This window comes from Rattus norvegicus, chromosome 14 (assembly GCF_036323735.1).
Source record: "Rattus norvegicus strain BN/NHsdMcwi chromosome 14, GRCr8, whole genome shotgun sequence".
NCBI classification, from domain to species: Eukaryota; Metazoa; Chordata; class Mammalia; order Rodentia; family Muridae; genus Rattus; species Rattus norvegicus.
Genome location: NC_086032.1, coordinates 15626335 through 15647333, shown reverse-complemented (window position 1 = coordinate 15647333; position 20999 = coordinate 15626335). Strand labels below are relative to the sequence as shown.

General features: G+C 47.0%; 1 protein-coding gene and 1 pseudogene across 2 annotated transcripts in view; both read left to right on the top strand.

Annotated features, from left to right (window-relative positions):
* Shroom3 (shroom family member 3) overlaps positions 1 to 20999 on the top strand; it is a 297390-nt gene that overhangs the window by 33825 nt on the left and 242566 nt on the right. The gene's annotated exons all lie outside the window — the stretch shown is intronic.
* LOC134481830 (large ribosomal subunit protein uL30m-like) overlaps positions 15838 to 20999 on the top strand; it is a 23399-nt pseudogene continuing 18237 nt past the window's right edge.

The window sequence follows — 20999 nt, the reverse complement described above, 5'->3', positions numbered from 1 at the left end:
GGCTGGCCAGAAACTAATAGAAAGATACCTGCCTCTGCCTCCTGAGGGCTGGGGCTAAAGGTGTTTATCCCATTCAGCTACCAAGCACTTAAGATAGCCATTCCATTATCTGCGGCCAGGGCATCGAAACTGACAGGTTTTATGCAGATCCCAGATTACCTTGATCCAAGTCTCTATTTTCTCTTTTAGATATTAATTTAGATATTAATTTTGGGAAGATACTAGATAGAGAGAGGTCATTACAATTATCTACTGTACTGGCTGGTTTTGTGTGTCAACTTGACACAAGCTGTCGTTATCACAGAGAAAGGAGCCTCAGTTGAGGAAATGCCTCCATGAAACCTAGCTGTAAGGTTGGTGATCAAGGAGGGAAGGACCCAGCCCATTGTCAGTAGAGCTGTCCCTGGGCTGGTAGTCTTGGGTTCTATAAGAGACCAAGCTGAGCAAGGCAGGGGACACAAGCCAGTAAGTAACATCCCTCCATGGCCTCTGCATCAGCTCCTGCTTCCTGACCTGCTTGAGTTCCTGCCCTGACTTCCTTTGGTGATGAACAGCAATGTGGAAAGTGTAAGCTAAATAAACCCTTTCCTCCCCAACTTGCCTCTTGGTCATGATGTTTGTGCAGGAATAGAAACCCTGACTAAGACATCTACCAAAGAGGCTAGAGAGGTGGTTCAGCAGTTAAGAGCACTGACTGCTCTTCCAGAGGTCCTGAGTTCAATCCCAGCAACCACATGGTGACTCAGAATTATCTACTAATGTTTCCAAAATACTAAAATTTATTTTAACAAAAGAATAATGACAATGGAAGAGGAAAGTGTATATCAGATAAAGACTTTTTAACAAAAGTCAGGCAGGCTGGCCCAGAGCTGAGACCCTGTTTACTGCTAGATGAGAGGCCTGTTGGGGTTCAGTATCCCAGCTTACTTCTCAAAGGATGAGGAGAGTCCTTAGCAACAGACTCCTTTCCATAACGCTTAGATAGAAAGCAGGCCCAGGAAGCTCCTGTCTCCAAGCTGTGCTCTTTGGTTCTTCGCATTGGCTTCCTCCCACCTTCTCTGAAATCTTTAGGGTCTGCTGCCAGGAAGGCTTGCTTGCCTCGATGGGCGCATGCTCATGAAGACCCCAGCCTGCATCCTGCAGCTTTTGAATTGCAGTGACTGTGCTGCTCCGATGGCTGAAGGGCTGGACGTCAAACACGAGACCCAGAAGGTGCATTCATTGCACATTAGACTGCACCAACCCCAACTTTCTTTAGTGCCTTTTCTTTTCGATGGATTTATTCATCTGGTTTTGGTTTGGAGTTCCCTTTTTTGAGCCAGGTCTTCATGGAGACTGTTGTAGCCAGCCCTGGAACTCAGCAGGTAACCCAGGCTACCCTTGAACTCGGGGCAATCCTTCTGTCTCAGCCTCTTGAGTGCTGAGATTACAGACGTGAGCATCCCACTTTCCTCTCCATTAGGTTCTTTTGAAGTTTTCAGAGTTAGGTTTGAATGAAGTAGCAACTTTACCAGAGGTCTCCTGAGGCTGTGTGCATTATCTATGATGTTTGTGATGAAATTTCTTGTGAACGAGAAAGAGAAGGAGAACCGGAAACCATGCCTGAGGCTGCAGACATAGTTCAGCAGTTAACAGCACTGGCCACTCTTCCACAGGGCTGATATTGTGTTTGCAGCTCCCCATGACCTGTGGCTCTAGCTCAAGCAGATCTGGATGCTTTCCTCAGGGTTCTGCAGGCACCTGAACACACATGCATTAGTATACACAGATGTATTGGGACTGACAGATAGATGGACGGATGGATACACACACAGGACGGACGGACGGACGGACACACACACACACACACAGAAGAGAGGGAGGGAAGGAGGGAGGGAGGGAAGGAGGAAACATGCATGTAAGCAAGCAAGAGCAGAAATTCTAGCCCTGCTTTGGGAAAGTGGTGAAATGGTTTAAGCTTCCCAAGCTTCTGTGTTTATCAGTGGAAGTGACTAAATCCTGTGAAAGATCCTGCGCACACCAACTTAAAAGTTTCTTAGATAAAACAGAGACTCCCACTTCCTCTGTGGCACAGGCTTGGGCAGGTCTTCCCCACAGTTCTCCTTGAGAGAATGCATCTCCACATAGAACGGGGAGATAAACCCTTTGCAGGCACAATGGTGCTTTGATGGTGAGGTTCTTGGTAGAGGATGGGGTACTCGGTTCAGTTGGAGTTCCAGATTAAAATAATTTTTTTAAGTTTTGTATTTGTGTCTGTTCATTGTGTGTGATGGGTTGTGACATTTTCATACATGTATGTAATGTAATTTGGGTCATATTTACCCCCATTACTTTTCTTGTGTCCCCTGATTCCTACTGATTCCTTTCCTTTTCCCAGCTAATCCCCCTTCTGGGCTCATTTCCTTCCTCCCTTCCTCCCTTCTCTCCCTAGTTTTTTTGGTTCTTTGTTTTTGTGCCCAGTGTTCTTTTTTTTCATTAGGGTTGCTTACAGGAACACTGATGAGAGGTTATTGATGGGATCATGGGCATCTTACTAGTGGCTACACCACAAAATCAATCAACTCCCCATCCCTCAGCAACCTTTCACTGCCCCGTGAGCACCTCCCCCATCTGTGGTAGATTACTGACAGCCTAGTCTGAATACAGATCTTGTGCATGCTGTCATAGCTACTGTGAATTCAAGATTACAGTGGCCATATCATGCCCAGAAGGCAGCATTCCATGACATTCCACCCTTTCTTCTGGCTTTAAAATGATTTCCACCCTGCACTCTTCAGCAGTGTTCCCTGAGCCGTGGGGGATAATACAGGTATTCCTTTTGGCTAAGCACTAAAAAGTCACGTATTCTAGCCAGTTATGAATCTATGCAATCATCGGCCAACTGCATCAGACTCAAAATGTTTCTCTGGCTTAAATGTAATCCTTTAGGAAGCAATTTAACAGGCATATCCTATCCTTTGAATAAAACAACACACGTCACTTCTTTCACTAAAGCCTGTGACAACTAGTATTTGACCAGGTTTACAGTACCAGGTATGAACTCCTTCCTGTGGAATGGGTCTCAAATCCAGCCAGGAAACAGTTGTTCACCCATAACAGACGTGCCACTAATGCACCAGCGAGCTCACCTTACCTGCCATATCAGTGGTGTATACAGCACAGGGTCCACAGCTAAGTCAGGCTGTTGATAACAACTTTCTCCCAGCAGCCTACATAGCACCTTTTGGTGTTCTCCACTCCAGCTTCATTTTTCTGTACCCTGCGACCCAGAGTATGTGGTGTCTTCAACACTACAGTCTTACCGTCTAGTTCTGGTGAGCAACTTAGGACAATGGCACTTGCCTGCATTGTTTGGGGCACTTCAGGGGCCTCCCTATTTTATGTCTAATGTTATGTCCCAACCATTGCATAGGGTGCACTTATACTAAAGAAATTATTGCTTACTTATCTGAACTTCAAATTTAGCTGGGGGCCGGGTGTTTGTGTATGCTAAGTTGCCAACCTGAATTCTGGCAGGAGTCCTGGGGTGGTAGCAGCCAGAAGCTGCTCAGTCTGGTGTCAAGGAGGACCATGGAGGACTCCAGGTTTGATAACTGATGTCCCAAGACGAGGCCGAGGAGCATCCTCAGAAACATAAACGGGGAGAGAACCGTTTGTCTCTTTTCTCAATATCCTTGTCTTAGGGTTTCTATTGCTGGGGCGAAACACCGTAACCTAAAAGCAAGTTGGGGAGGAAAGGGTTTATTTGGCTTACACTTCTGAATTGCTGTTCTGCACTGAAAGAAGTCAGGACAGGAACTCAAGCAGGGCAGGAACCTGAAGGCAGGATCTGACGCAGAGGCCATAAAACTAGGGACAGGAGGAAGGAAGGAAGGAAGGAAGGAAGGAAGGAAGGAAGGAAGGAAGGAAGGAGGGAAGGAAGGAACTGAACACAGAAGGGGGGTTAGTTGGGAAAAAGAAAGGAATCAGTAGGAATCAGGGGACACAAGAGAAGTAATGGGGGTAAGGCTCCTCCTTTTGGCTTGCTTGCCCTGATCTCTTGTAGAACCCAGGACCATCAGCCCAGGGATGACACCACCCAACGTGGGTTGGGCCCTACTCCATTGATCACTAATTGAGAAAACGCCTTCAGCTAAATCTCATGGAGGCATTTCCTCAACGGAGTCCCTTCCTCTCTAAATGTTAATATTGTATGGTTCAGTCTTGGCTTCGTTCTTGTCGTTGTTTGTTGTTTTGTTTAGTTGTTGTTGTTTCCTATTTTAAGTTTTGGTCCTTGTCCTGGAGTTTGCAGCAACAGGTTGGCCCTTTGTCCTCATCTTTCACTCTTTGTTACTGCTCCTTCTCTGACTGGACTGACCTCTGCTCCCATGTCCTCCATTGATTTCCTTCTCTGTAAACAGCGTCTCCACAGGAGAGTGATTCTCATATTTCTCACGTTCCTTCCTAGCTTTCTGGGCCTTTTCAGATTTGATTTCAGCTCATCGTTCTATAGTTTGCATAGCGATTGTCCATGGAGACCATCTCTACAGAAGGAGAAAGCATGAGTCTCCTCTACTGATGCAGGAGAGACTAGCCCTGGGGTCTTACTCCAGTTTGCAGCTTGCTGTGGTGCTCCATGGGTGAGATCAGTGTTGTGTGCTGTGAAGTTTGCTCCTGTTTGTCGAACAAGATTACTTAGCACCTCTGGTTGAGCAACTGTGTTTTCCTATGAACTAGAGGGAGCTGCTAAGCTCAAGACATAGAGGTCATCTCTCCCAGATGGTAAACATCTAAGGGCACCACCAGGCCCTTAGGCTAAAAGCAGCATCAAGAGAAAGAATGAGGCCCTGTCAGAACATGCTGATGGGGACGTTTAAGTAGCTTTGGATGTCCCTTGGGGAGGTGCCTGATGCTGCTTGATTACTCAGGCAAGGAGAGTAGCAGGAGGAGCTCTTCGGGGGCCTGTCAGTGGCACACTGAGTGGTTCTTAGGCTGGGGCCTTTGATGGCTATTTTAGGAGATAAGGACTTTGGCAAGTAAAGGTCATTTGGAGATCACTCACTGTTCAAGGTTAGTTCTAAAGGGACTACTGAAGTTTGTCACCATCTATTGAAAGTGCAAAAGAACAACTCTTCTGTTTAAGAGGGCAAGGCTTAGGCTGGAGAGGTAGCACAGTGGTAGGGTACTTGCCTGACAGGCATGAAGAGCTAGGCTCAATCCCAAGGACCACCCAAACCTCCACAATCGACTCTGACCCACCTGGCTTGAAATTCCTTCTAGAAACACCAATGAGTACAGTATTCACTCAGCCAGCTTTTTCTGTGGGCTAGATACTGGGAACGCTGAGAAGAAAGGATGGCCACTGTCTGGGAGCTCACAAGCTCAGGGTAGCAGACTGCTGATGGACTGAGTGCAGAGGTGAGAGGTCACTTCTGTGGAGCGGAGGAGTGAGTGGTGCAGAAGTGTGGCCTTGGACGTCCAAAGAGTTGCTGTTGGTGATGTGTGTGCTGAGGTCCCCAGCTGCTCTATTGGCTATGCTCCCATGGGAAAGTATACTCTTAGCCAGGCTTGGTAGCCCAGGACTGGATCCCAGCTACTGGGTAGCCTGACGTAGGAGGATCAAAAGTTCAAGGGCCACTGGGGCTATTGAGTGAATTCAAGGCCAAACCAGGGAACTTAGCAACACCCTGTCTCAAAATAACAGGGCAAGGAATACAGCTTAGCCTAACCCATGAGAGACCTTGCTTTGGCTCATATGCTCTCCTCACACACATGTGCCACCCCCACCTCCCTCTACATTCACTCTAAGGTCTAAAGGTGCCTTCCTCCCAAGATGACCTCCTTCAACAATTTAATTTCTAAAGTGTGGCCTCTTGCCTCAAAGTGGGTAACCCTATATGCTATTTATGCCTCTGAGACCCTGTGGGAACAGGTTGAGAACAAATTTCCAATGTTCTCACAGCTCCACTTCCAGACCGTCTGACTTCTCCAGGCTTCCCCCTAAGAATGTCCCATTTCCTGTGACAGGCTCTGGCTCTGCTTCTGAGAACCCCAAACTGGCATTGTAGGAGCAGGAAGTACATAGACTTCCATGTTTGGGCTCATGTCTCCTGATGTGAGGAAGGACAGCAGACATGGTGGTTGAGGATCCTATTGGGTGGCTGAGGTAGAGAGTAGGAATGGTATTTGATTGTAAACCTAGATGAGAGACCATCATTTACTTCAGCAGGCCACAGCCTGGAGTAGAAACCAGGAAGCAGAGGCTGGAGAGAAGACTCCACAGTGAAGAGCACTGGTTGCCCTTATAGAGGACCTGAGTTGGATCTCTAGAACCAGCATGGCAGCTCACAACCATCCTTAACTCCAGTCCCAGGGAATCTGATGGCCTCTCTGGCTTTCCCATGCATGGGGCACACGGACAAACATGCAGGCAAAACACTCATATACGCAAAAGTGAATTAAAACAAAACGTAAAAACCTGGGAGTAGGTGATGTAAGGTTGTCCTTCTGGCAGACGGATGCCACAGGATGTCAAGAAATTGGCATGAAAATAAGTGAATTTACCTTGCGAAGGAATGAGTAGTTTGGAAGAAAATGGTGGTGTGCGTGGGCCATAGCATACTGCTGAGAGCGCACGGCAAGATTGGGAGGCCGGGAGAGGGTGCTTCCCGTTCAGAAGAGAAGAAAATAAGATGCTAGTGTGGGTAGCTTGGCTGATAGAGCGCTTGCCTTGCCTGGGTGAAGCCCTGGATTTGACGCCCAGCCCCGAATAAAACTGATATTGTGCACACCTATAATCCCAGCACTCGGACACCGCTGGAGGCAGGCAGATCAACGGTTCAAGTTCAGTTGACTCTACAGTGACCTTGAGGCCAGCCTGGGCTACACGACACTGTCTCAGTCAAGCAGACAAGCAAAATGTTTGCTTCAAGTCAGGTGGAGAATGTGCTGTGAGCATAGGTGAGGGGCAGTTGACGGGGCAGGGAGATATAAGTTCTGCAGGTGGGCCACCTTCTTACCTGCCCCATGTGTGGAAACTGTGGTCACTTCCTGTATCCAAGCCTTGACCAACGGCGATGTTCATGGTGGCTGTGGGCAGACAAATTACTAAGACACAGGATTTCCTAAGAATGTACAGGACTCAAAACACTTCTTAACACCTTTTGTATTTCCCCCATCTTTCTGTTCCCATGGTGCTGCAGGGTTGGGTTTTTTTTTTTTTTTTTTTTTTTTTTTTTTTTTTTTTTTTTTTTTGGACTAGCTGACATTCTTTAAGATTTCTAGCCCAGGAGAACTCAGCTCTGTTGACTCTCGCTTTCCTTTCTGGGTGTTTCTGTTTGTTGTCTGTATTTCCTGAACACCTTGCTGACAGGGCACTGGGGTACAAAGACAACACAGAAGAGGCAACTTGGTGTAGTGCAGAGGATACATGCCCTTTCCTCTGTGGGACCTTCTAGCCCTTTCCTCATTCAGTCATCCTTACTCATCCTTTGGATTGAGCTGAAAGGTTTCTTCCCGGTTTCCCCAGAGTTTCTCAGGACTTCTGCTGGGCTGTGCATCTGCCTCCCTCGCTGCTGGGGTGCTGGACCAGTGCCACAGGCAAGCCGCTGAGGGGAGGCAGAACACAGTCTGAGTTAGACCCAGCTTCTTCTGGACAAGAAAAGTGAGGTCTGGGATGAATGCTGTGGTTCTCAATCTCCTGTGTACCCAGAGGCTGCCAGAGGCTGCTGGGAACTGCAGGGAACTGAGAGGGGAGGGAGTAGTGTCTGGGTCCACACTTCCTCTATGCACCAGGCAGAAAGGGGATAACTGAGGGAGAGGCAGGAAGAGAGAAGGCCTTCTCTGGGAGATATAGGCTTATGTCTTTTTTTTTTAAATTAATTTATTTATTTCATGTATGTGAGTACACCTGTCACTGTCTTTGGACAGACCAGAAGAGGGCATCGGGTCCCATTACAGATGTTTGTGAGCCACCATGTGATTGCTGGGAATTGAACTCAGGACCTCGGAAAGAGCAATCAGGGCTCTTAACCACTGAGCCATCTCTCCAGCCTTACACTTATGTCTTACTCAGTGTGAATCAGGGATTAAATACCTTTTTCAGGAAGAGAAACTCATTGGCTAAATACTCGGGGTCTATTGAGACATCTCATTAGCATGGAGAACTCCAGGTTTTTAGCTACATGACCAGTGGTCATGGTCTTCTCAGTGGGGTGTCATGGGGTATCTTGTTCCAGGACAGATAGTACTTGGTAGGGAGCTGGTTCTCAATTCTGAGATTCCCCGGGGGTTCAAACGTGCTTTAATCTTACCAGTTCCTCTGTCTGGTGGCAGGGGCCACTGCCCCACATTCTCCCTTCATAAAGTCTCAATGTACCCTGTTCTCCTGTGCCCCTTAGCTCAGTTGTAGCGAAGCAAACAAAATGAGTAATTTGTTGCCCAAATCTTTGCCACCTGACAGAATGTAACCTCTACAAGGACAAGGACCCTGTGTGTATCCCAGTACCTGGCATGGTGCCTTCCATAAAGAATGTGCTTGGTAAATGTTTCTAGAGCAAATAGATCAGTGTGGGGGTCAGAGAGTCCACTTCCCTTCCTAGATTGGTTCCCCGTCATGCTATGCCCTTGGACCAACCACTGAGCTCTTTAGGGAAAAGAACTAGTCACTGGTTTTAGTGATTTCTGAACTCACAGCACACTAGCCAAACACCTCAAGTACTGCCGGGCTAACCAACAGGGTTCTCACGGAATCTCTTGTTTGTTGCTTGTTCAGTTTTGACTCTTTGTTTGGCATAGAGCCTCATGTAGCCCAAGCAGGCTTCAAACTCCCTATATAGCTGAGGCTGGTCTTGAACTCCCAATCGGCCTGTCTCCGTCTCCCAACTCTTAGAGATGTCTCTTAGAGCTACTTAAAGTAGTGAATTTCTAGAGAAGTCAGCTTCTCTAGAAGTTGAGTGCTTCCTTAATCCCTACCCCTTCTTCATCACATATGTTGTGGTTTATTTTTCTCCCAAAAGCAGTTAGATAGTTAGAGGAAGCTGGCACGGGGACAGAGCAGTGGGTGAGAGGCGTATTTGCAGAACACGAGAGAACCTAACAAAACCGAACTGTGTGTGCTCTCGGTGTGGGATACTCGTTCCTGGATGCTCAGTAATGCCGGGACCTTTCCTTTTGTGTTCTGGCTTTGTGCAAACACAAACTATACTCTTGTTGACTCCACCATAAGCCACGAAACTGAAGACGGGGAAACCTGAGTCCTACAGAGTAGTTTCGCCGGACCTGCTTCCCGGGTTTGTGGGATGGAAACCAAGAGCACCTGCATCTTCCTGGAGGAAGAAACATCCAAGCAGAAACCAACACACAAGCCCTTGATAAAAAGAGTCTGAGCGGCTTCATTAAAACAAACGGACAAACAAAAAAGCCATACATTTTGAGTCCGGGGAAGCCCGAGAGGTCACCTAGTCCTCCCTCATCAGACAAATGAAGAAAGCAGGTAGAGCTGAGAAGCATTTGCTCACCCACACCTGACTCAGTGGGCACAGATTTCTCAAAGCCATGTGCTGTAGTAACACAGGCTTCGAGAGGGTGTGTGTGTGGGAGTCGTAGCTCTGCCATTTACTAGCCACTGTGGCCTGGACAAGTGACAGTGTATCTCTGAGCTCCGCATTCTCCATCTGTCCCTATGTCAAATGCTGGTCAAAAGAAGCACAAGGTAATCAAAGTGATGCCCAGCCACAATGCTCAGTAAATGATAGTCGCTAGTGGTTCCTTGCTGTTCCCGGGGATGAGCCAGGAGAGAAGCCATCTTGGAGTTTAAAGTATCAGCCAATGCTGGACTTGCTTCAAGCCGTGTTCAATGTACCGTATTCAAACAGACCTCAGGGTAGCCTTGCTATATATATATGGTGTGAGGTGCTACCGTGAGTTTAACAGTTGTCTGTAAGTCTTCTGGCTTTCCTTTTTTTTTTTTTAAAGATTTATTCATTTATTATATATGAGTACACTGTCGCTGTCTTCAGACACACCAGAAGAGGGCACCAGACCCCATTACAGATGGTCATGAGCCACCATGTGGTTGCTGGGAATTGAACTCAGGACCTCTGGGAGAGCAGTCAGTGCTCTTAACCACTGAGCCATCTCTCCAGCCCCCCAGCTTTCCTTTTAAAAATTGGCCCAACTGCTATTCTTCGTCATTTGCACCTTTATATGCATTTTAGAAACATCTTGTCAATTTCCACCAAAAACAATGTTTAGGTCCTCTTAGGGTTGTGAGATGTCTGTGTGTTAACTAATAAAAAATTATCACCTTAGCACTACTGAGTATCGCAATCCAAGAGCATCGCTGTAATCGTATAGGTCCTCTTCAGTTTTGTCCTGTATTACTTTGTAGTTATCAGTGTAAAGGTCTCATATATGTTTTATTCGATTTACTCTCAGTCGTTTTCTTTACTGGTGTAAACAATTGATTTATTTTTTATTTATTTTTTGCCACTGCACACATATATAGTAATTGTCTTTCATGGATTATCTTATGGTCCTATCTTATAAATTCTAAAGCATAATATTTACGGGAGACTTTTTGTAGATATTCTTTATTGTTAAAGGGGTTTCCTTCTGCCTCAAGTTACTGAAACTTTGTTTAAAAACACGAGTGGCCAGGTGTTGAGTCACACGCCTTTAGTCCCTGCACTTGGGAGGCAGAGGCAGATGGATCTCTGTGAGTTCAAAGCCTGCCTGGTCTACCCAATAAGATTCACAACAGGACTAGGTGAGAGATTCCCATCTCAAACAAACAAACAACAAATAAACAAACACCGTGATTGGGTACTGACTGTGATCACAGTCCCTTCGTCCTATCTCAAGATGCTCCTTCTGTCTTGGCTCAACTCTGGGATCTAATATGATAGTTCTTTCCTTGAATTCATTAAAAACTGTGTATAATAAAAACCAGACCAAAAAGGACCTGAAACAGAGAAGCGGAGTAAAGACAGACAGGAGGAGACAAGTGTAAGAGGTCGTGATGCTCTGATAGATTCTTCTCGTCACAAGTTGACGGAAGAGAGGCAGAGCTCACCATTTTAAACTCACTCTCTGTTTGTTAGGCATAGAAATCTACTTAGCGCCTTTGTTTAATATTTGTACTATTAGAACTATGATCTATTTTCCAAATATAAAGTTTAATATAGAGTCAGCATTTGTTTTTTCCCAGAGGACACCCACAATATTCCTTCATTTCTAAAGTCTGATCCACCTTCCTCTGCTCCATCACTGTCTCCTGTTTGAAAACCACTGAATCGGGATTGGGGATTTAGCTCAGTGGTAGAGCGCTTGCCTAGCAAGCGCAAGGCCCTGGGTTCGGTCCCCAGCTCCGGAAAAAAGAAAGAAAAAAAAAAGAAAGAAAAAAAAAGAAAACCACTGAATCATAGTGTCTACACATCGCCACTACTCTGTAGAGGCAAGATGAAGTGCTTTGTTTGGTGTCTCCTCCATGTGTCCGGTGGACTATGGGAAATACACATTTGTGAGTTTCCAACATTTCCTGCATATAGTCACTTTCATACTACATAGTTCCTTCATCCTTTGGTCATAGGACTTAAATGCTGTGAGCGCTGGTGCCCTCTTGTGGACATGAAAGAAAGTACAACGAGCATAGCATTTCGTTCCTTACAGCAGGGCCACTTCGTGTTCTGCAGCCCATCCGGTAAGACAACCCAGACATCTGAGTAATGTCATGAAGACAACCGAACGGTGTCTCTAGATGCTCCAAGTAACCTATGGGAGGATTGACTGGTGTAGGCTGTCAGGGCAGACAGCTCTCAAGGCCTACTGTCACGTCGTCACAGGCATGGGGAGGACCTCAGGAGCATCCCCAGGTCTGGGAGATGGGCTATAAATGTGAGGGTTCACTCTGATCTCTGCATCCTGGTCCCCTGATGTCTGTCTGTCCTTTGGCACAATGTCTTGGTGAATGTTAGCTTAAAGTATGGTCCTCTCAACTTTTTCTACTTCAGGAATTTCCCAGGTATTCTTGAGTTTTCAAATAAATTTTATAATCAGCTAAAGGAAGCAATGGGAATTTTGATAGCATCTGCACTGAATCTATAGATCCATCTGGGGAGTGTTAGCGTTTTAACATCATTGCCTTTGATCATTCATGTAAGAAACCTCCCCCCTTTAAAGATTCATTTGTTTTATGAATGTGAGTACACCGTTGCTGTCTTCAGACACACCAGAAGAGGACATCAGCTTCCATGACAGATGGTTGTGAGCCACCATGTGGTTGCTGGGAATTGAACTCAGGACCTTTGGAAGAGCCATCGGCGATCTTACCCGCTGAGCCATCTCTCCAGTCCTCTTTGGATATTTTCAACTTTCCGAGTGTGTTTCCTAGTTCTTGCTACTGTGATGTAATAGATTGGACTGAGCAGTTCGTGACTAGCAGGGGCTTATTGTTCGCAGTTACGGCAGCTGTGAGTCCCAGATCTAAGCATCAGCGGATCTGTCATGAGGCCAAAGCTGCATCGTTGTGCGGTTCACACAGTGGGAACCACACTGTGGGAAGCACAGGTATTAAATTATGTTAGCTCAGTGGAGCAAGGGGAGAGCAGCGTGGGGTGGAGATAGAAAGGGGTGTAAGTAAGTGAATGGGCTCTCAGGAGCTCTCCTGGTTTAGACCTTGATGTGGAAATCAAGCCTCATCTGGCAAAGTCAGTGAGATACAGAATGGTAGTGAGGAGGGCAGACCAAACTAGTGAAAACCTATTTGAATTCTCTTTCTGCAAAAATACACTCGTGTGACTTGGGTCAAGTTACTCTCCCCTCTAAACCTCCGTTTCCTTAAAAGTAGACGGGGTTGACAGTAGTTTTTATCCTTAGGGAGACTTGAAGAATCCAGAGAGTTGTAAAAGTGCCGAGCCCAGCACCTGATCCATAGCTGATGCCCCGTGCTAGCCCTTATTGTCATGGGTGAGCTGGCCCAGTCACACATGAAACATATGCTTCACTGACTGAAGGAAGCATGCATGCGTTTGTGCACACTGGCCTTTGCTGCCAAGCATAGGTAACCTTAATTGTAAAGGAGAGATGTATGCCGGTGATGGGTGTGTGTTGCAGAGAAAGTGTGTGTGTGTGTGTGTGTGTGTGTGCGTGTGTGTGTGTGTGTAAGTATGTATGAGTATGTGTGAATGTGTGCATGAGTGATGTAAGTGTGTGTGAGTGGTGTGTGTGAGAGTGTGTGTGAGTAGTGTGAGTGTGTGTGTGAGTATGAATGTGTATGTATGTGTGAATGTGTGTGAGCATATGTGTGTGTGAGTGGTGTGAGTGTGTGTGTGAGTGTGTGAATGTGTATGTGAGTATGTGCGAGTGTGTGTGAGCATGTGTGTGTGTGAGTAGTGGGGGGGTGAATTGGGGGGGCTGCGTCCTTAGTTCCAATCTGAGCTTCCATTTATCTGTTAATCAAAGTTGGACTAAAGAGTCCCCGAGCTCTGCCCTGGCTCTGAAATGCAGGGACATTCACACATTCCTCTCACAAACAGAAGGTGGCACCAGAAGACAAGAGCTTTGCCTGCCGTTTGCCCCTAGGGCAATCTGGCATTCTGTAACTTACACCATATTATAAAACAAAGATGCTGAATGGCTTGGGTTTCTCGCTGCTTCGGTGGTCCCTATGAGGCCTCAATGTGCCTAGAATTATGTGTATGGCATTACCAGGCTCTCCCTGTTCTTCTGAAACCCAAACCTCACACGGTAAGCATTTCTTACCCATAAGCTAGGGGCCTGAGGGGCAGGGAAGTCGCTGTGTGCTTGATGAGAAGAAAACTTTCTTCTGGAATAGGAGGAGATTTGAGTGCGGCGCTCACCCAGTGTATCTGGCAGAACACCTGTGTGCTGTCAGTCTTTTCAGACATGGTCCATTTACAAGTGACATGATCTGTAGGTTGGGAAGCTCTGCTCCTTGGTTGAGGTTGGTGAGGCTAAGAAAGGAGCGGGTAGAAAGTGGGAGCTAGGGGTTAAGAGCGCTGACTGCTCTTCCAGAGGTCCTGAGTTCAATTCCCAGCACCCACATGGTGGCTCACAACCATCTGTAATGGGATCTGGTGCCTTCTTCTGGTGTGTTTGAAGAGAGTGACAGTGTGCTTATATAAAATAAATAAATCTTTTTTTAAAAGGAGCACAAAGTGAGATGGAAAGCAGACGCAGGACCAGCATCCAAAGCTGGAGATGGTGATTCTAAAGATGTTTCAGGAAGAAGCCAGGTTGTGGGTTGATGACCCATTAGAAAAGAATTTAAACATGGCATGGAAGGGAACTGGCATAGGTATTACATAAAAAGATTCCTTTTCTCCAGGGAATTTGGGGACATCACAGACCTTCCAGCCCAGTGGTAATAGAATTGATGGGCTTAAAAGAAAAGTTCAAGGACCATGTTGAACAGTTTGCACGTATCAGAGGGAAATTGACGTGTGAATTCTAGGAGATGTTGGATGGTTTCACCGTATGCCCTATAACCCTGGCAGCTTCCAACACCCTGGTCCTGCATGTTGTCCAATGTGTTTCCTAAGAAGACCATCTGGAAGTGGAAACCTCAGAAGGCAGGGAGGAACAGGGCCCTGGTTTCCAGAGCAGACCTCCTTCCTTCTCCCTGCCGGGTCATGAGAGCAAAAAGTGGGCTGTGGGTCAAAGTTCCTTGATGTAACAGGCACCCCTGTTAGAGCTGTGCCCTCTGCAAGCTGGACAGAATGAGGCGGCTGATTAACCCTTGAGGTTGGTGGTCTTTGGTAGTTGGTGTGTAAGTTGTGGCTACCTGACCTGGTTAACAGGCTGAGATAGGAGTGGGAGCCTGTGCTGATCCTTGAGGACTTAGTACAATAGACAGTAAGGTGCCGCAGTCTCTTAGTGAGGTGTGCCTCATTAATTCAGTTCTTCTTTTGAGACAGGATGCTACTATATAGCTCTGGTGATCCTAGAACGCACTATGTTGACCAAGCTGGCCTCAAACTCATAGAGATCTACCTGTCTCTGCCCCTGCCCCTGCCCCTACCCCTGCCCCTGCCCCTACCCCTGCCCCTGCCTCCTAAGTGCTGTGATTAAAGAGGTGCACCACCATGCCTGGGCAAACCCAAATTCTTTTCAACATTGGAAAGTGTTATGGAACTAGGGTGGAACAGGTTAGTTAAATGTTTTGCTGAAGTACAGGGAAGAAAGAGGCTGGGCTGGGTTATAATGGACCTCCTTTGCAATGCTGGGGAAACACCCAGAGCTCTATCAGGTCCTATCAAATACTTGCGACCACCCCCTCGGGCAAGCAAGTGTGCTGAGTCACGTTTGCTACCTGGAGGACTAGTGATTAATTAGCCTTGCGTCTGATTCCTGGTTTTCCTTGTGTTCTGGGACCCTCTGAAGAACTGCCACACTGTCGAGCCCTTCCTGACTCCCTCATGGAGGTTTTGTTTGCATATTTCACCTCAGAGAGGGAGAGAAAATGACGTTCATGCTGCCTGTAGGAAATGGGGGGGGGGAGCTGGCCAGGTGGGACACGACCACCAGCTCCGGCAGGGAGCAGCAGAATCATGAGGTTAAGGGCAGCCTGGGCTGCACATTGAGTTCCCATCTTTAAAAGAAGTAGAAGATGGGGAAGCTGATGGCTGGTTTGAATCTTAACGTATGAGGGTTGGAGTATGTCTTAGGGTCTTATTGCTGTGAACAGACACCATGACCAATGTAAGGTTTATAAAGGACACCATTTAATTGGGGCTGGCTTACAGGTTCAGAGGTTCAGTCCATTATCATCAAGGCAGGAGCACGGCAGCATCCAGGCAGGCATGGTGCAGGAGGAGCTGAGAGTTCTACATCTTTTTTTTTTTTTTTTGTTCTTTTTTTTTTTTTTTTTTTTTTTTTTTTTTCGGAGCTGGGGACCGAACCCAGGGCCTTGCGCTTCCTAGGCAAGCGCTCTACCACTGAGCTAAATCCCCAACCCCGAGAGTTCTACATCTTCATCTGAAGGAAGCCAGGAACAGACTGAGCATCTCAGGCAGCTAGGAGGAGGGTCTGTCTCCAAGCCCACCCCCACAGTGACACACTTCCTCCAATAAGGCCACACCTTCTAATAGTTCCACTCCCTGGCCAAGCATATGTAAACCATCATAGGGTACGACTCTATAATAAGTATCACAGTTATAGACAAGGTGGCTTTGAGGGGGAAAGAAGCCAGGTAAGTAATGACTAAACCCTTTAAAAGAAAATTGACCTGATCTGGGGATGGGTGCAGGAAGATCATGAGTTCAAGGCCAGCTTCTACTACATAAGGACTTGAGGCTGTCTTAGGCAACATGAGACCTCCCCTTCCCATCTTTCTCACTCTGTCTCTCTTCCTCTCTCCCTCTCTCTTCCCCCTCCCTCTCTCCCTGCCTCTGTCCTTAAACACACATACACACTAAAATTTAAAAGACTTGATGTGGTGGACACCCACAAAAGCTCTATTTCTAGCTGATAGGCTCCAGAAGGATATTAAGAGTAAAGGACAAATCAAGGATTTAAGACTTGGATTGACTTACCTGGGTCCTGGGGATCAAACCTGGGTCATCAGTTTCGATGAGCTGGTCCCCACTTCTCTTCTTTTGCTCTCATTTTCTTTCTCGAGTCATAGGTTTTTCCATCTTTTCCCATTTTTCCCCCTCACCACACTTCACTTATAACTGTAACTGGGGGCTGGAGAGACCGCTCAGAGGTTAAGAACATCGTCTGTCCTTCCAGAGGTCCTGAGTTCAATTCCCAGCCCTCTTCTGGCATACAGGTGTACGTGCAGGCAGAATGCTGTATATATAATAAAAAAATTAATATAATTGGATAACTGGGTTATGTTTTCCGTGGTGTGTGTGTGTGTTGTGTGTGTTGTGTGTGTATGTGTATGTATGTGTGTATGTGTATGTATGTGTGTGTATGTGTGTGTGTATGTGTGTGTATGTGTGTGTGTATGGGTGTGTGTGTATGTGTGTGTATGTGTATGTATGTGTGTGTATGTGTGTGTCTGTGTGTGTGGTGTGTGTGTGTCTGTGTGTGTGTCTGTGTGTGTGTGGTGTGTGTGGTGTGTATGTGTGGTGTGTGTGTGTGTGTGTGTGTGTGTGTGTGTGTGTGTGTGTGTACAGAAGCATGCAAATGCTAGGAACCCAATACCTCCTGCATGCTAAACTACTCCATGGTGCTGCAACCTCAGAAGAGGGCATCAGATCCCATTACAGATGGCTGTGAGCCACCATGTGGTTGCTGGGAATCGAACTCAGGACCTCTGGGAGAATAGCCAATGCTCTTAACCATGGAGCCATCATCTCTCCAGTCTGATTTCATTCTTTCCCTAGCAAAATATTCCATTACTGTGGCTATTCTGCACTTTACAGAAATTTTGGAGTCTTTCCAGTTGGGGGCCTTTTGAATTATGCCACTGTAAACATCCACATATATACTTGTTGAAAGTATGTTTTTTCAGTAGTTTGCATTTGGGGTTGGAGGTTGCTAAGAATCAAGCCTAGGGCTTCAGGTATGCTAGATAAATGCTCTACCACTGAGCTGTACCCCAGGTCCCTTTTTACTTTTTTGGGGGGGGAGGGTTTCTCGGTGTGGTCTTGGTTGTTCAGGAACTCTCTCTGTAGACTACGCTGGTGTCGAACTCAAAGATCTGCCTGCCTCTGCCTCCACCTAGGTTTTTTACTTAAAAGAAATATACTGGGGGCATTTGGAGTGGACACAGTGGTTGCCACCTCTGAAGAGAGTTACCCCACTTATGACTGGGGTTCTGCATTCAGTATTTCAGAGGCCTGCAGGCAGACTGCAGACTGTGAAGAAAGGTGCAGAATCTCTCATGGGTAAAGAGTGGCTTCGTCACAAATGTACCAGATCAAGAATTCCAGATAAAGTGTTTCAGCCTAGATGTGAAGATCATGAAAAAATATGGTGGGGACCCCCAGAACCCTCATAAACTGCACATTGTTAAAGAATAAGAAGTACGAGGAGGCGTCCATACTGAGAAAAAGATACGATCAAGATGCTCGGACTGCAGAAGGCACACAGCTCGCCCTCAAATCCACAAGAACATCCTGTCTGTGAGTGCAACGCTGAAAGTGGTTAAACACTTGATAACAGCCCCTGAGGCTGCCACGGGGACTTCCCACAGAAGAGACAGTGTCCAGCGCATGCCTCAGAGCACTGGGGAGTTGGTCGTGCATCTGAAGCCTGTGGAGCAGGAAGCGAAGTCCTGACGCCATATGGCTTCAGCTCACAGATGCACTTACTGAGGAAACTGTTCTCATTAAAGTGTGCTAATCCAGTCCAAAAAAAAAAAAAAAACCAATTTCTTATGGTGGCCTTGAACTCACTTGGTAGCCTAGGCCTTAGGCTTGCTTGCTTGCTTTTTTCAAACATTTATATGAGTACACTATTGCTCTCTTCAGACACACCAGAAGAAGGGAATCAGATCCCATTACAGATAGTTGTGAGCCACCATGTGGTTGCTGGGAATTGAACTCAGGATGTCTGGAAGAACAGTCAGTGCTCTTAACCACTGAGCCATCTCTCCAGCCCAGCCTTACACTTTCAATCTTCCCACATCACTCTTGTGAGTACCAGGGATGACTGCCCTCCCCACCAGACTCATCCCAGTGGCTTGAATCTGCTCCTCAACAACCAGTGCAATCAATAAGCCGAGACTGTAACGTGTTTTGCAGCATCAGTAAATGACTGGGGTTGGGTTTTACATCTCAAAACCAATTAACGGGGTTGGTGAGATGGCTCTGTAGGTTAAGGTGCTGGCCACCAAGTCTGGCGGACCTGAGCTCGATCCCTGGGGGCCACATAGTAGAAGGAAATTGACGATCCCCTTAAACTTTCACATGAACACACGCGCGTGCGCATGTGCGCGCGCGCGCGCGCGCACACACACACACACACACACACACACACACACACACACACGCACGCACGCACGCACTGTGATAAAAATAATCTTTAAAACCATGCAACCTAAAGCTGGGACCTGTCTAGAGGTAGGTTCTCCGTTGACAGTTCAATTATTTACAGTCACATTGAGAAGCTCAGCAGCCGGCCTTCTTTTCTAAGATGCACATATCAGTCATCAGCCTGGTAAATAATTAATTTGAGGTCTTGGGCATGAGTTAGCCTTGACTATTCTTAGACTCTTGATGGGTAGAAATCACAAGCTTTTGATATGGGACCTGACACAGAAAATAATTGCGGCAGCCGCTTCTCCCAATGAAGAATAGCCTTGAGTGAGGAAACAAAGGTTAGGAGAGGTTGGGAAAGCTCAGGTCAGCGCAAAGTGGTGGGAACTAACCAAAAGCCAAGGGGATGCGCGCGCATCCTGAGCCATCTTGGAAGAAGCTGCTTCTTCCGCCATCATCCTTTCTATTTCCGGTCCCAGCCTACTGCTGCATCTCCTGCTATGACTCAATGGCTCCCTTGTCTCCATCTTTTGTCTCCCTCACCCCCTTCTCTCTAGCCTGGCCGATTATAGAAGGTTAACAGCATATTTTCTACTCTCTCATCCTCTCATCAAAATAGTCCGTCCCTCCTGCTATGAAAGTCACATTTCTAAAATCCCCAGGCCAAGCCCTCAGTCCCCGTGCTGAGAGCAGACAGGGCTGAGTGTGGAAGTGATATCCATGCTGGGCTCCCCAGCAGGAACCACAAGAGACACATGTTCAGTGGACACCCCCAGGTGATAGCACTTGGCCCACAATGTTTGGGGAGAAGTTAGTAGAATTAAAACAACAAAACAGAAGTCAACACTCCCTCCCCCGAGCTGAGAGGTCCTCTGTGATCAGCGCATCATAGAAGTGGTTCCACAATACACTGCTGGTGCCAACTTCAGAAATCAGTTGGGAATGGGGGATGGGGGTGGGAGCTCCCTCTGAGCTAACCAAGTTCAGTCATATTTTCAGATCACATCCGAACCCAAGGTGGAGTTACTTGTGTGCTCACCTAAAGTAATCCCTCCTCCTTTTGCACCTTCTGTGCTGGCATTCAAACTGTCTTCAGAGGGGTCTCTGAACCCAACAATCTTAAATGTTCTGATGCCCAAAGGACCCTTGCGAGGACAGCGATAAGGCTTTTGCGTGTTCATCTCTATTGTAAGAAACTCTCAGGGGAAAATGTCTGCTGTGAGTGGAGGAGAGGTCAGTGTGCTTGCCCATCCTGGGCCCCACACTCCTTGCCTGGGAACTAACAAGTCCCTCCTGTGTACTCCAGGTCTCCTTGAATGAGTGGAGGCACCTCATCTGCATTTTAAAACACAGAATGTCCCCCAGCGGCCCAGTCCCCACTGTCATCATTATAGTTGACCCCAAGTCTTGAACAGTCACACTGTGGACCAAGTGAGCACTCAGCTCCTCCATTTAAGGTGTCCTGGGGGCTTTTCGGGGATCCAGTCTACTTATCTCTTTATAGAGAATTTGCTAGAAAGATATGATTTGATATCTCTCCTCTCCTCCTTCTCCCCCCCCCCCCCCGCTCTAGTCCCATGAATCCTGGGTCGGCCTCATCCTCTCTATGGAGATGAATGTGACCTTGGATTTGTGACCCTTCTGCCTCTACTGTCCCAGTACTGACGTTAAGGGCTCTTTAGTGCTGAGGACTAAACCCAAGGCTTTCTGCATACTAAGTGAGCTCTACCTACTGAGCCACAGGACTCAGGATTCTTATTCATGCAAATGAAATTGAGGAACCTCTCCTGGTTGACTGACTGGGGAATTTGTAGGGGTACTGCTTTGGGGGCATTTGGGACATTTTGCAGTTTTCTGAAATATGAGTTCTGGTCTGCTAATTCTAGAGCCAGTGGCTGTTAGTGGAGAGAGGGAAAGACCAGGTGTTTGCAGATTTGGACCCTGAACCAGGACTTGTTACCAGATGACTGTAGGTCATAGTCTGTGTAAAGGAGATGCTAGGAGCTCTCATCAAAGCCTGGGTCACTGGGACACCAGGGACAGTCAGTGATGGAGGAATGACACGAGGAA